This window comes from Hetaerina americana, unplaced genomic scaffold (genome assembly GCF_022747635.1).
Source record: "Hetaerina americana unplaced genomic scaffold, ioHetAmer1.1.p SCAF_3, whole genome shotgun sequence".
Classification (NCBI taxonomy): Eukaryota; Metazoa; Arthropoda; class Insecta; order Odonata; family Calopterygidae; genus Hetaerina; species Hetaerina americana.
Genome location: NW_027286874.1, coordinates 18885571 through 18902811, shown reverse-complemented (window position 1 = coordinate 18902811; position 17241 = coordinate 18885571). Strand labels below are relative to the sequence as shown.

Genomic DNA, 17241 nt, shown 5'->3' with positions numbered 1-17241 from the left:
GTCAAAATTGTCTGACAGGAACCAAGACTAATGTTCACTTCCTCGGTTATCTCTTTAACAGTTAAACGGCGATTTGCCCTCACCAAATCGTTCACCAATTTGACATGGTTGGGGACTGTCGAAGTGGAAGGCCGCCCAGTTCGCGAATCTTCATCTGTCGAGATTCTGCCCGTTTTAAAACGACTGTACCACTCAAAACCCTGGCTTCGACTCACAGCTTCAGTAAAAAAGGCTTGCTGAATCATTCCAAATGTCTCCACAGCACTTTTGACAAGTTTAAAACAAAATTTCACGCTGACACGCTGTTCCTCTAGCTCCTTTATTGCTGCCGTTGCGCGCCGCGATGAACAGGTTAAGACACATACCGCTGCTGCTGCTTAGCGACTCGACGGAAGCAAACGCAACAACTCTCATTTTAGGCGTCAGATGTGCCGCTATATGGCGCACTGTGTCTTTTTTCGATCCGTTGGGCGGTTTGCGCAGAATAAAATCAGTCCGGTCTTGTTTTGATCACACCTTGCAAGTTGGAGCAGCGGGCCAAAAGTTATGATATTTGCGCTATCAGAGCTCTGAACAGGTAATTTTTGTAATCGTTAATTTTCTTGCTAATGTTTTCCTTATTATCTCTCGAGGGACGACAATTACGGCATGCCATTAAATTCCAAGGTAATGACTAAATGTGTGCGTTTTTTTGCTGGATATGTTTGTTCCATGGGGCATGATATTACAGTTAGCAGAGCGCTAGACTGCTGAGCGGACGGACTGGGTTCGATCCTGGTCGAAGTCTTTGAGCACCTTCAGGAATTTTTTTTGCCATGGTGGTGGTTGTGCAATTAATCTGGTACAGATCTTCCGGGGCCGTAGATTGCACAAAGTAAGGAACTGACTACCACCCTACCCGATGTTTGAATTTCACCCGTAGGAGGACTTTGTACTAATTAAGTGAGCTCCGCCCTCGCCTAAAACCCGATGGCAGGTTTCATAGGTGATGGTAAAGTTCAGTCAATACTAAGCCCGGAAAATCACACATCAGGGTAGAGGGACCAGATGCTTTCCTTGTGTCACCTATTTTCTCCCAGGAAGTTCTGGTACCCGAAAAATCACATAGCTTGGGAGCTGCACGTGCCCAGAGGCGTGCCCGGGAATCAAACCCATGCCCCCCGGTCAGTAGTCCAACGCTCAACCTCTGGACTACCACAACTCGGAAAAATCTGGTTTTGTGTTCGTTATAAATAAATTGGCTAATATATGCCATGTAATTGCGTATGAAAAGAGTCTCTTAAAGAGTGTATTTCCCTGACTTTTACGTGGTTACCTACCCTGTGTCGGGAGGCAGTGGGGAGGAAAAAGCACGTGATGTTTGCACCTTTGCATTTGTACCATTCTCGTCGCAGCCGATTGCGTACATGCGTTCGAATCACTCTTTGGCTGGACGCTGACCGAAGTGTCCCTCAGCGGAACACAAAATATTATTTTTTGAAAGTGAATTTTTGTTCGCCCTTTTGTCATTTGTTTCTGAATATCGGTGTGTGAATTCCGCGTTAGTTGACTTTGATTATGGTCTCATTCTTCTATTTTCGGAATTGGGAGTTCTTTAGTTATTTATTTTGCTTTTAACAGCTTTAAGTCTTCAAAACCAATTTTTTCTTATGAGCTCTCCCACTCGGAATATTTTCAGGGTCGTACAATGGGTATTTTACCAGCCAAAGAAGTCAGTAGAATTAATAAGAAAGTATGCCCTTCATTAGAATCCTAGATTTTAATGTAATTGTGGAGCAAAATAATAGGATTATGGAATAATCGTCATTGCGCAACCCCGAGCGTGCGTAGCTTTTTTTCGAAATTTCCGAATTTATCATTTCTTGCGCAAAAAGTGATGGTTTCCGGCGTAACTTTATGGAATCGATTAATATTAGGAATGAACAAATAGTAACTTTGTGATTCCACTGAAAATTTATTACGAGACGTATGGTCTCTTAATAAATTTTCAGTAGAATCACTAAGTTACTATTTTTTCATTCGCAATTTCTGAGCTATGCATTAGTTTAAACATGGACAAGTATCTAAGAAAAGTGTTGGTTTCATCCAACTGTTTACAATATGGAAGAGTTGGTGCATTCTTTTTATACGTTTGAAAATGGATATTTCTTGATTTCTCGCGAATTTTCATAGGAATTTCACGGCCATAATGTAGTTACGGCGCGCGTTTCCTGGATACTCTTAAACGGCTTCGTCAAGGGGTATTCTGAAAGGTAGTTATACTAAATTGATGACTCCGTTGACAAAAATATCCCGGAAAAACAAAATATTTTTTGGAAAATAACTTAAACTAGAAAGGCATTATCATGTAGTAAAAGCAAAGACGTTTTAAACAACTTTTCGAGTACTACTAGACAGAATTTCGCGGGATTCAGCTTTTATAAAAAGACCTAATCGATACTGTTATGGCATAAATAAGTACTGCCTGGATACTGTATTGCCTGGATTTCATGTTCATCATGTATTAAAATTTTTAATACATATTATATCAACATGTTCTATTAACAAATGGAAAACTGAAATAGTATACAAGGTCAAGGAATAGTATGCATGGACAAAAATAGTTAACTTAAATTTTTTACAAACGAATTAATTTAATTTGTGCCCAAATTAATTAATTGATTTTACTGGTGGAATTTATTTGATATTATGGGTTCCATGTTTGCCTACCATATATATTTTGGTTTGCTTAATATGGTTTTTATGTTTTCATAGTGAATTATGAACGACGTAATTGTGAAAAGACATGCATTGAACTCCCGACGAATACTATTTTTAAGTCTATGAATAAACATTAAGATTTTAAGTTAATGCAATGATGTCTTACATTTTTCTATTCCATTGATAATGCAAAAATGTTGTGTTAGTATTGGGACAGAATTAATATATTGCAGGGAGATAGGCGCGGACTCAGTCATCGACGCAGGTGTCAGGCGTTGGCGACAAAAATTTACTTATTTATCCGGCCATGGCCAGTTGTTTTTTCTGTATTCAAGATTATTTCGCCGTTGAGAATTCGTGGATAAAAATCATTATTGAGAGAACCGGGTTTTTGAACGCAACTAACATTTAATCTATACGTTATTTGAATTAAATCGTCTTACATGACACCTTCTAAGTGAGAAAGGTGTATCCCTAACCGTTCTTGACGCCAGTTCCATTGATATGGTAGGTGTGATTCGAGTGGTTTTACTAATATGCCTTCAAAAAATATTTAGCCACTCTATTTGGTTACGTGGTTTATTTTTGACTCGAATTCATGACTCAGGAGTGGGAGTGATTAAAGGGTATTCGTTGTGTGGCGCAGGAATTCGTGGCGTTAATTCACGTGAGCGATTGAATATTAGATGCCGAGACCCAATCCGGATGGATTCTTCAGGCCAACCCCTATCCCAGCCCCGCCTTTGTCACTCCAGCCTAAGGCACCGCAGCCCATCATCCCTGGGGCCACACGTAAGTGGGTCAATGTCAGCCCAGCACTTGCGTGACGCGGCGGCCGCACTTGCCTACCCTCTCCCGTCACCCTGCCTCACTCCCTTTCCCCGCTTTTGTGCTCGCAATGCGGCTGTCTCTCGCGTGGATCGACTGGGCGGTCAGTTGGGCGTACGAATCGGGCGCCTTGGGAAGGAGGGGCGAAGAGGCACGCGGAGCGGAAGAAGACGCCGGTGGATGAGTGTGAGGCAAATCCAATTAGGAAGACCTCCCCTCCCTCCACTTTTATCGCCTCCCAATCCCTCCCACCCCCTCCTCCCTGACAATCCTCCCAAATTCCTCCCCACTCCCACCCAGGTTTTATCCGGCCATCCTCCCTTATTCCCCCCCCACCACCACCCGCTGCTAAGCAGTCACTGAAATCTCCCCTGCAGGCCTCTTATCTTGGCGCCATTTCGCTGCTGGCTTTGGGGAATTCGATATCATACCCCGTGTCCGAGGGGCGGGGATTGCAGTGATCCATATCCTTCAGTCGACCGTCACCATCGAATTTTGTTGTTTTTCTCGTATTAATTTATAGCAAATCCTTATTTTTCTCCTAACTTACTTTTTATAATTAGTCTTGATCGATCCACTTGCGCGCATGTTCTTTTATGAAAAGATAAAATAATACGAAGAAAGAAACTTCAAAAAAATTTACATTAATTCAGTGTTCTTGTTCATTTTCTGTTTTTTTTTTGTTATTTGTTGCTGAAGTGAAATCTCTTGAAGAGAAAAGCAGCAATTTAGTGAGGTAAGCATGTTACTTCTAATTTTGTCGGAATAATTGAAACGATATAAGCGGGATCCCGTATCTAAATTCAATATTCTTTAGAATGTAGGTACTTGAAACAAGAAACTTAAATTTATATTTATGATATCATTTGCACCAGTAAGTATTCGGAATACGTTACTTTTTTGAAGATGAGTCCACTCTAGTAATGTAGCCAATAAAGATATTCCTTCACCTTTCCTTTGTTGTTTTTTTTAGCTCTCAAATATTTCGTACCACGCTGGTTGTTTCCTTCCTTTTACACGATATATTTTGTTTAATTAGTAATTACGTTATTTTGACTCCAACAGTAAATAACTCAATATTTTCTGTGCTTATTAGGCAACCGTTTATTTGATTGAAGTATATGTAATTTTTATTAATTGGACACGGTTTATTCCACGATATGCACCGGTAGTCCTTTCGTAAGCTACAAACATCCTGTACTCCAATAAAAATAGTAAATACATTATTCAATGAAAACATTATTCATTTAATTTATTTGATCGTAATGATATCTTCTTATATTGTGGTGATGAACGCCCGGAACTTCGCACTAAACACGCGTGGCGAAATGAATGATTATAGCACTAAATTATTCTTGACCCATTTTCTTTTCTTTTTCAGTAGTTAATATCATGTTTCTTAATGACAGTTAATCTTTAAAAAAATCTTAATGATGTGGCGATTAAATTTCACGGCAATGCTACTTGTTAAAGTAAATTTATCCTTACCTTTGGGTCAGATTGACTGTCATAATTACTAAATGCATATGGTTTCCAAAATAACCGAATAGCAATTTCCTTGATACGTTATTTAAATGATAGATTGATACATTCTTCGCCATGGCTTTGCAAATGGATTGCAGATTTACCCACTCTTGCATCTGCAAAGCCATCAATTGTATTAATGAGCATTGAAATTCTGGGAAATATATCTCCGAATATTGTTTTTGAAGAATCAAACGCATGTATTGAAGTGTGGACTCATTCAGTGTCCTCTCACAGATAATGAATTCGCTCGAATGAATTGGGTAAAAAGTTGGATTTAATCGATTGGCGGAACTTGAGTACATCAAGACTCGGGCTAGGAAGAGGTCCATCCAAAAACCTACCTTAACCGGTAGATTACCTTAAAAAAAATATGCATATATATATATATATATATATATATATATATATATATATATATATATATATATATATATATACACACACACACATACACTATCACGTTATTGTATAAACGTTTTCGGGCACAGTTTGAATTACGTATTTTAAATTCCCTTCCCCCATGACATGATTTCTCGGATACTTCCTTTTTGAGTATTTTCGGGGTGCCAGGACAAAGATGTTATGTCTACTTCACTTGATTCATGTGAAATTAACGGTGTTTGTGACTGAATCTCGATAACCCAACATGACTATGTTAATTCGTGAACCTAACCGTTGCACTTAAATCGAAAGAAATTCGTTATATTTGCAGTTTCGTAAAATGGTTTTTGCTTTTTTATTACATTTTACATATGCTTGCTTGAAAAAAATGGCATTCCATATTGTGCCATTTATGTAAATTATTCTTTTGAAAGGAATCATTTCTGATGTTTAGAGTGCGAATCGTCTGCAGTTACACATTTTAAATGAAGCACAATGTCGCTGTGCTCAATCACGAAGATAGAAATACCTAACAACGAGAGAATTTCTCGATACAGTTGATTGTAAAACGCATTACTGTCGTATTTTCTCATGATCCAAATAAAATTCCACTGCGTGGTTTTTTAACACGATTCTCTTCGTCAGTGCCAAGGTTTGGCCTCTTGAAACCTAGTAGGTGCTCAAAACAATATATCACGTGGGCTTTAGAGCTCTCGGAGTAGCGGAGGACGAAGTGAAGGATTAGGGGAGGAGGGCGTGGGCCAAAAACGCCCCTCATCCTTCCTCTGTTGCAGCCAATTGTATTTGTTCCACAGTCGTCCTTGAACAGGCGCTTCCGTGCCCGTGCGAGCGTTAGCGACGCACAAACGGGCACCCTCACGAGTCACCAGAGCGATGACCGTACGCGTGAAGAGCGTAGTATGCTGTTGGAAGCACAAGTCGGGTGAATTTGTAACACCCTTTTAGCATAGGAAAAATGTATAAAATGGTTTTGAAGGAAGAAATTAAATCACCATGCTGTTTGATTTACTATACAATATAGGCACAACAGTCACAATTGTTTAACTTACGCGATCATGAATTAGGATGAAAATAAAATCATTGTGATGATATTGCGTGTAATATCAGAGTTTATATTCCAAGCGTAACCATTAAACTCATCTTAACCTCAGTCGAATGGTGAACGCATTGAAACGTAGTTCGGCTGAACGTTATCGCAAAGTTAGACCTTAATAACGAGAATAGTTGGGCATTTGAAGTCACTGGCAAATATCTTTTCACTACTCCTTTTAAGGAAATAACGCAATGTCTTGAACAATTTCTTATTTGTCATTATCTCACAACCTAAAATATAATATAAATTCAGGTAAAGAGTATCGGAAGCAGTGGTTTGTGTCGATACCTCTCTGCGGCCAGGCTTGTGTTGGAGAATAAATGGAACAAACGGATATTTTTCCTCCATGAACAGATAACTCTTGACTTCCTCCCTCCTTTATTTTATCTTCTTTCATAGGCTTGGATAACGTGTATCAATACACATTGTGCCATTAAACATTTTCCGCATCTTCCTGCGCTACCCAAATGCTTCGTAGATTTTTAGTTGCTTACATTTTGAAAGCTATAGAGACAGTAGTGTGGGGGGGATTATTTTAAAAAATTTGATCCTCAACTCTCTTTCACCTTCACCCTTTCTTAATTCCTTTCTGATTAATGCGTCATTCACAGTCTCGACATTGATTGCTTTCCTATTTCTACCCGCATTCTTATTTTTGCTGACATTGAATTGAATTGTATGTTTTTGTTGGAAATGGTTCTCCACAGCTGGTCATTACTGTGCGTTTATTGGATGATATTCTTTCGTCTGTTTTAACATCTATGTCTTTCATTTCATTGTATCTCTGTTATTATTGCCTTCATTTTTGCCTAATTATTGTTTGTCTGCCAAGGGAAGCGATGGAAAATGAAGCTGTGGTCAGAAATATAGATGCCCTTCGCTATAATTATACTTTCCTACAATACCCTCATTGAGATAGACTGCTCTTTCGACCTCTTGAATATATAACCCATTCCGACTGAATTGCTTCTATTTTGCTTTTCTATCATTTCCCCTCTGCTGCAAACAAGGTGTATCTCCTGATTTGTCTTTATAAAATCAAGCCCACACTATTACAAACGTATTTCTTCCCTCCCTCAAACTTTTTAACAGCCTGCTGTTATCCACCGTGGTGGTTACTTGTTTTCTTTATGTTCCCTGTGCGATAACTAGGTTGGAGTTGTGAATGGAAACTGGCAAGTGCTGGTCGTTAAGGTTTATGATCTTTTCGTGTTGAAGAGTGATCCATTTTATTCACATGGTAACCTTTTGAGTGTTTCCAATCATCTTCGACGTACTGTTTTTCAAGTGTAGAAAAAAATTGGATGCAAAATTTAAATATTTTTTAATGATTTTTGATTGCGTAGCCATTTGTGCGCTATGGTGAAATCTCTCCGAAAGGTTGCGATGCTCATCCGAGGTGATAGATTTTTTCCGACAAGGAATGTAATGCCATGTCGTGTAAACTTCTTCCAGGCACGATTATCTTGTGCTCTTTCTCTGTACTTCATGTATAATGAAACTAGGCGATGATTTTTTGCTATGTCGAGGTTCCTAAAGGTTAAGAGGTTTGGCAGCGGTGAGTTGAAAAGGTGGGAGAATTCAGCGTTTTTGCATCCGCTGCTGTGCTAATGTTGCAATATGTAAGAAAATGCTGATGCTTCTTTCGCCGTTATTTCTTCTGGCAGCGACTACCGGCTCTTTCAATATTATACGAGGGTCATCCGGAAAGTAGTACCCGTTCGTGAAATAAAGACACAAAAGTAAATATTAACAAACATAAAAAATTTTATTTGAAAGAGGATACTTTAAACTACTTCTCAACATAATCTCCAAGCAAATTAAGGCATTTGTCATAACGTGTGACAAGTTTCTGTATTCCTGCTGCATAGTCCTTCGCCGCCAGCTCATTGAGATACGCGAGGGACCCATCTTGCACAAATTTTTGCATAATGCAGATGGTGTTTAACAATTTCATGAACAATTGTTCGAGAAACATTGGGAAAATGCTCACAGATGTCATCAATTGTGACGCGCCGATCGTTCCTCACGAATTCGTCAACTGAGCTCACCAGTTGGTCTGTAATGACAGACGGTCTCTCCGAACGCTCATCGTCGTGTGTGTTCCCCCTCCCCATGTTGAAGTTGCGACACCACCGCCGAACAGACGACTCGTCCATTACATTGTCTCCATACACCTCCTTTAATTGGCGATGAATATCACATGGGCGAACGTTTCTTGCATTGAGGAATTTAATCACTGCCCTCACTTCACAACTGGCGGCGTTCTCAATTTTTTTAAACATTGTAAACAATCACAGAAACAACACAGGCAATGCTAGCGTCACGCAACTTGGCTCAGAGAAGGCAGACAAGCCACTGAAGCTATCTGACCTCGTCCAGCGGCTACTCGCGTCGTCAGCACTTCATGCGGCACGAACGGGTACTACTTTCCGGATGACCCTCGTACTTACTAATGCGTGCACCATAGTTTGGGACCATCTCAACTGCGTCATTTTCTGGTGCAGTTATATTTGTTTGTACATAATAATGTTTGTATGTAGTGCAAAATGCGTATTGATTTCAGTTGGTTAGACTCTCTGTCGTGCTGTGTGCAGGGCATAATGGAGCTAGATGATTTGAGTGTAGTGTGGGATAAACTTCGCAAATGAATGGCTGTGTATATTTGATCCGATAGAAATATTGATTTTGAGAATTTTCAATAACTTGGATGTTTTGGCTGCTTTTTCTTGGCCACTTTAAACGCATCGACGTTTCCAAGCTTTGTCAAGTATAATCAATTGTGCTTTAAGTCAAAAATCCAGTATATTTCTATGATTTACGTCTTATAATTAGATGTAGTATTAAAGTTTTTGTACATTCGTATTTATACAACGATATAACATAATTAGGAATTCAAAGAGAGGTTGTAATTTTTAAATAATGTTTTGTAAAACAATAACGCTATGAAATTCTTTGCTTGCAAAATTATAAAAGATATGAATGTATAAGGAAATTAATAAACCTTATTAATTAATTTTGTGGTGTTTTAAGATCACTGGCCCGCAACGAGCTACTAGGGCAAACTTAAAATTTCAGAAGCTTCCACTTTTTATCACTAAGGGAGCCGGAATGAATACTTTTTTAATGCCTCCAAGATGGAAATCCTTCACCGAATTCGGAATAGCACCATAGGTAATAGTGTAATCTACACATGTGGACAGTTTTGAGTAGCAGTGTAGGTCTCATTGGATAGCTTTGAGCGTGAAAATGTCTTCGGTATGTTCACGTGCACGCTAGCCCAGTTTTCACCTGTGGCAGGTCTACAAAGTAGCCTAAACATGACTTTTATTTATGCTCTTCATTGTGTTATGTTGCCATGAAGCTCAAAGAGATGACGAGTGGGTAATTCATATTGCGAACGGAAATCGGGTTCGCACAGGCCTTGCGATTTTGTATTGCTATAACAAACAGTTTTTAATGAGTTTATGGGGCCGCGGATCAAAGAAGATGCCTTACGGTGCAAATTACTTCACTCTTATTTTCACTCTTGTTGCGCGTGGCCTCTTTCTCCAGCCAAGTCGCCTCTAGTGTAGGCGGGTACTACTTTAAACTTGTTTCTAGGGGCTCACATGTGTGTTAATTGGGGCTCACTTATCCTTTTTACGCTCCTGGGGAAATATGGAAGGTATTGGAAGTGTCATACCGTTACCTTAGCGATTTAAATGTGATGCATTTCAGGTGCATAATAAGTAAGGGTACGGTTATATGATGACCACTAACTTTTGAGACATACATTAATTTGTTTTCCATATAATTCAATTCCTCAGCGATTTAATCCCTGTAATGATTTCAAGAATGCGTGCAACAACACTCCGTTAACTACGTAGCAGACTTTTCTGACTGCCCAAATTGCCTGTTTCATGACTCTGTCTTTTGGCCCAATTAGTGGTTTTCGCTGTTTTTATTGTTAAATCGTTTGGCTACGGTTCTTAGGATCCCGGGATCAAATCGAGGCGATGCCTAGGGGAATACCTGGTCGTTCTGTTGTCTCTATAGTATGAAATACCACGAATATTATGGAAAATCTCTCTGACGGTTTCGGGAAACCCAATTTCCAGAGACGGTGAGGTATGCAACAGGGATTCTAAATGATTTTTATTATGGAATATATATATATATATATATATATATATATATATATATATATATATATATATATATATATATATATATATATATATATATGCTACAACCGGCACACCAAAAATAGACATTACAAGATTATACCAATATAACTGCTTTTTGCCATGATAACACAATCAGGTCGGTTTGTGTGAGAAACGAGGGGAATGGGCCTTAAATTACGCGTGAGACGGCATGAAAGGCACATATATATATTATGGAAAGTCTGCAGAGGAAGGGTGAAATCGGTGCGCTGTACAGCAAAGTTAAATCGTTATCGGGAAGTAAGAAAGGAAGAGCTATGCTAACAGTTAGAGATAAGGCGGGTAAGTTGACGCAGGAAAGACCCAAGAGAGATGGAAGGAGTATATAGAAGAACTGTATGGTAAAGAGCTCAGACCAACAAAGTTAGACATTGAAAAAGAAAATGACGTAGAGGAGGACAGCTTAGGTCCAGGCATACTAGACCATGAGATAGAAAGGGCATTAAGGGAGATGAAACTAAATAAGGCCGTGGGGGTAGATAACATTCCCGTGGAACTTTTAAAATGCTTAGGAAAATGTGGGAGGAAGAGGCTATATGGGCTGATCCGTAGTATTTATGAGGAGGGAACCTGGCCGGAAGACTTTTTGAGATCAGTTTTAGTTCCTATTCCGAAAAAGGTAAAGGCCACGTCATGTGAGGACTATAGGACAATTAGTTTGATATCCCACGCAGCTAAAGTTGTTCTCAGGATCATAAACAAAAGGATAGAGAGTAGGGCAAATGATTACTTAGGGGATGATCAGTTTGGGTTTAGGAAGGGGAGAGGTACGCGTGATGCCATTGCAGTAATGAGATTATTAATCGAGAGGAATATAGAACACAACCAGGAGGTATTTGCCTGTTTCGTAGATTTCGAAAAAGCGTTTGATAGGGTAAATTGGGAAAAACTAATGAGTATATTGCAGAAAATAGGAATAGATTGGAGGGAAAGGAGGCTAATCCGCAACCTGTACATGTCTCAGACTGCTCAGGTGCGGGTGGGAAACGGGGAGTCAGGATGGGCAGTGTTAGGAAGGGGTGTAAGGCAGGGTTGCCCATTATCACCGTTGCTGTTCAACCTGTATGCAGAGGAAATGATTAAAGAGGCATGGGAAGAACTCGAGGTAGGAATGAAAGTGGGCGGGGAATTCGTAAAATCAGTTAGGTTTGCTGATGACCAAGCTTTAGTTTGTCAGTCAGCCAAGGGGCTACAAGCATTGCTGAGTGAATTGGAAATTCAGTGCGACAGCTATGGGATGAGAATCAATATTAAGAAAACAAAGGTTCTGCGATTTTCTAGAAAGAAAAAGGCCAAGCTTAACATTAAAATAGGAGGGCAAAAACTAGAGCAGGTAGAGCAGTTTACGTATCTCGGTAGTGTTTTGGACCAACACGGTCAAAGTAGTAGGGACGTAAGGAGAAGAATTGCGCTAGGCAAAGAGGCTTTCACAAGGAGGAGGGAGTTGATGACGGGGACTCTGAGTATGGATGTTAAGAAAAGACTCGTAAAAGCTTTGATATGGAGCGTAGCTATGTACGGTGCGGAAACGTGGTCATTGAAGCAGGAGGATAGACGTAGATTGGAGGCTTTTGAAATGTGGGTGTGGAGAAGAATGGAGAAGGTGAAATGGACAGAGAAGAAAACAAATGAGGAAGTACTTGGTATTGTGGGCGAAGAGAGGGGTTTGTTGGGAGAAATCCTGTGGAGGCAGGAAAAGTGGATGAAGGGGGTATTGACCGGCAGTGGGATGTTGAAGACTGTGATAGAGGGGAGAATGTTGGGCAAAAGAGGAAAGGGAAGGAACAGGATAGGGATGTTGGACGGGATGAAGGGAGGAAGAAAGTACTCAGAGATGAAGAGGGACCTGATATAGAGTAGGATGATGGATTTTGTGTTTTGTTAGGAGTAATAAAATATTTGTTTGGTATTTCAATGCAACAATTTCAGAGCGTAAAAATCATTCGCCTTGACTGGGACTCGAACCCAGATCCCTCAATATCCGGTCGAGTGCTTTAGCCACTTAAGCTACCGAGGCGTCCTCTTAAACTCTGAAATTTTGGGGCTTTTAAAGGAACTAGATGTTATGACGATATACCGTACATACAATGTCACATGTATTCGTAGTCGTGCGCGAGGCGCCACTGTCCACGAGGTTAAAGCCAACTTTAAACACGTATGGTGTTTTCCCTTTGACAAATTCCAAAGAAACTGCGGGAGATGCCGCAACAGTAACTTTTAACGGAGTCATCCGCTAATGTGCATTTCAATGCAACAATTTCAGAGCGTAAAAATCATTCGCCTTGACTGGGACTCGAACCCAGATCCCTCAATATCCGGTCGAGTGCTTTAGCCACTTAAGCTACCGAGGCGTCCTCTTAAACTCTGAAATTTTGGGGCTTTTAAAGGAACTAGATGTTATGACGATATACCGTACATACAATGTCACATGTATTCGTAGTCGTGCGCGAGGCGCCACTGTCCACGAGGTTAAAGCCAACTTTAAACACGTATGGTGTTTTCCCTTTGACAAATTCCAAAGAAACTGCGGGAGATGCCGCAACAGTAACTTTTAACGGAGTCATCCGCTAATGTGCATTTCAATGCAACAATTTCAGAGCGTAAAAATCATTCGCCTTGACTGGGACTCGAACCCAGATCCCTCAATATCCGGTCGAGTGCTTTAGCCACTTAAGCTACCGAGGCGTCCTCTTAAACTCTGAAATTTTGGGGCTTTTAAAGGAACTAGATGTTATGACGATATACCGTACATACAATGTCACATGTATTCGTAGTCGTGCGCGAGGCGCCACTGTCCACGAGGTTAAAGCCAACTTTAAACACGTATGGTGTTTTCCCTTTGACAAATTCCAAAGAAACTGCGGGAGATGCCGCAACAGTAACTTTTAACGGAGTCATCCGCTAATGTGCATTTCAATGCAACAATTTCAGAGCGTAAAAATCATTCGCCTTGACTGGGACTCGAACCCAGATCCCTCAATATCCGGTCGAGTGAAAACACCATACGTGTTTAAAGTTGGCTTTAACCTCGTGGACAGTGGCGCCTCGCGCACGACTACGAATACATGTGACATTGTATGTACGGTATATCGTCATAACATCTAGTTCCTTTAAAAGCCCCAAAATTTCAGAGTTTAAGAGGACGCCTCGGTAGCTTAAGTGGCTAAAGCACTCGACCGGATATTGAGGGATCTGGGTTCGAGTCCCAGTCAAGGCGAATGATTTTTACGCTCTGAAATTGTTGCATTGAAATGCACATTAGCGGATGACTCCGTTAAAAGTTACTGTTGCGGCATCTCCCGCAGTTTCTTTGGAATTTGTCAAAGGGAAAACACCATACGTGTTTAAAGTTGGCTTTAACCTCGTGGACAGTGGCGCCTCGCGCACGACTACGAATACATGTGACATTGTATGTACGGTATATCGTCATAACATCTAGTTCCTTTAAAAGCCCCAAAATTTCAGAGTTTAAGAGGACGCCTCGGTAGCTTAAGTGGCTAAAGCACTCGACCGGATATTGAGGGATCTGGGTTCGAGTCCCAGTCAAGGCGAATGATTTTTACGCTCTGAAATTGTTGCATTGAAATGCACATTAGCGGATGACTCCGTTAAAAGTTACTGTTGCGGCATCTCCCGCAGTTTCTTTGGAATTTGTTTGGTAGTTGTGTCCATCCAAAAACCTACCTTAACCGGTAGATTACCTTAAAAAAAAAAAAAAATATATATATATATATATATATATATATATATATATATATATATATATATATATATATATATATATATATGTGTGTGTGTGTGTGTGTGCCTTTCATGCCGTCTCACGCGTAATTTAAGGCCCATTCCCCTCGTTTCTCACACAAACCGACCTGATTGTGTTATCATGGCAAAAAGCAGTTATATTGGTAATATCTTGTAATGTCTATTTTTGGTGTGCCGGTTGTAGCATAAGCATTCAAGGCTTAATTGCTGCAGAATGTGAAATTCGTTAGCCTATCTTTGGGGCTTTAATCAGCCATTGGCATTCGGTCTCGTCTGGTAATGCTATGACAAATTTTGAGTATCTCTTTTCGTATATTTATTATGTTTTTAATAATATATATAATTTTTAATCTATGAGCTTGATAATTTTTTCCTATTGGGCATTCAATAGCGTTGCTGAATTTGAGTCCTCTGTGGGATGTCTCAGCTCTTAAATTTACAGAATCATCGCTCGGCTCATTTCGTGTTACACGCCTAGAATGTATATTGCTATCACAAAGATAATTTCTATCTTCCTTCCTCCATTTGAATAAATGTAATGCAATTTGAACGTATTCAAACTAATCATTTAAAATCATAATCGGTGCCCGTGAGTATGCCCTCTTTGAACGAGTGCTCTCACACCAGTTATGGAAAATTGTTTATTTCCATAGTAATGTATAAATTTTGGATGTCTTGAGATGTTATCAACGTAGAAATCGCAATCATTTCTAAACAGCCACGAATGATCCCTCCTGAAAAATCTTGAGTTTAAAGTTCGCAAAAACTGATGACAACCAGCGGCAGTAAATCTAATATAAATGTGAATTAAACAACGCCAAGTCGTAAGTGATCAGGAGCTCACTACCAGAATAACATGCTTTATTCAATCATATGAAGAGTGTAGGTATGGTCTTGATAAAAAAATTGGTACGCATTATTCTTCAACAGATGGGGACTCAATCATAATAATTAGATGATTCAATATACATATATAATTCATGGTCAAAATGACGCATTTGTCGGCACGGGCGATTCAGATGGCAAGGGCGGCCTTCGAATCCCCTTGCGGCACGTGTTATCTAATGCTATAAAATTCAATATTTATTGCACTTTGAGATTTATCGGATCCATAATACGTTTAGGTATATGAAAATCTTGCTGAAATTGCGATATTGTGGATGTCATTATGGCTTAAATACATTTTAATATTCGTTTTGACTTTCAAGGACTTTCAGTCGTTAATCCGTAAACCATTAGCCGTATGTATGCCTTGCTTGCTTAACATTTTACTGTAGAACGGTTTCATGTTTTTCATTGAAATTTCACTGAAGACATTTCTCGTTTTAAATGAGAGTTTGTTTCCAGTTATGTGCATATCCCCGGAAAATTCTTCGTAATGAGACATCAATTTCAATAAATCCTCAGGTATAAACACGTTCCTTGAAGTTTTGTGAGTGTATTTCAAAACACCCACGAGATTTTATTTGAAGTACAGCTCCGGAAGTTAAACCGACTCGGAGTACAGGTATAAACGAATTTTAGCCTCTTGCTTTTCTGCCTCATTACTCGTTTCTCAAAATCACATGCAAAGGTCTTCATTCGTGTCTTTTGTGTTAGAGTTGAATTGTTAAGATTTATTTATCTCAGACAGCTGTAAATTAAGGCTATTTTTTAGCAATAGTTGTGTTTCCTGGTAATAACCTTCCATCACTCTTCCTGTTGTTTCTTGATATTTAACCTTCCTCTTCTCCTTCAGCTCCTGGTTATTCAGGTTACCTAACACTCTAGAACTCTGAATAGCAGACGCGGAATGAAGCGCGTTCAGTATTATTTTAACTTTTCCCTCCTACCCAATGCCTTCCTTTTCATTTTTTTCTTTGCCACTTCTCTTGGGTCTGTATCGTCTGTCTTGGTTTACGCGTTTGATGATTTTTTCTGACGTTGATTAAATTTATGGAATTGTTTTTGATGTCGCTTTTTGCAAACCAGAGGGATATTCTTTCTTTTTTTTTAAGAAACCCCTTTCCTTCCACCCATGAGTTATTGCAAAGACCGTCGATCCAGAAATAACCTTCCACCATTCGTTGAGTATCTTTAAGTTCTTGTGTTTCCATTCCGTCGGAGCTTGGGACAAAGTTGCAGAATTAGTTTCGTCATGGAATTCATATTACTGAACACTTAATGCAATCTTAATTTAAGAATAAGATTACAGCTTAGGAAAAGCAAACTTGAAATCTGCTTGGTTTGCTACTATTATTTCACTGTCGTATCTTTCAATGCCGCTCTCGAATAATTAATTAATAGTTCCTACCTTGCGTGCTATTAGTTTCACATATACACTTGTGCAAATCTAGTTCCTGGAATGAAAAACATTTTGCCAAACATTGGATATGCTGTTTTAAATATGGCTGAGGGCCATCGCTTAATCTTTTCACTTGCTTTCCGTCATTTCACTTGATAAAAAAATAATTTTCATAGTAAAAAATTACTTTTTGAAGCACAAACATTTAATATAAGTGTTAGATCAACGATTAAAGCTGGCTATAACTCAGCTTTTAAAACGCTTGAAATTCAAGGCCACCATGCGCCATGAAAATTTTTATGCTGTAAAATCTTACGTGCATCAAATATTGACAACTAATAAAAGTTCCAGTTTTTCACATCATTTTCTCCTCCTAATAGGATAAACTGAATGCTCTCATCAACAAAAACTATCTCATATTATCATCAATTGTCTGC

General features: G+C 39.4%; 1 protein-coding gene across 1 annotated transcript in view; it reads left to right on the top strand.

Annotated features, from left to right (window-relative positions):
- Nucleotides 1–17241, top strand: part of cdi (center divider) — a 253646-nt gene that overhangs the window by 219800 nt on the left and 16605 nt on the right. The window lies entirely within an intron of this gene.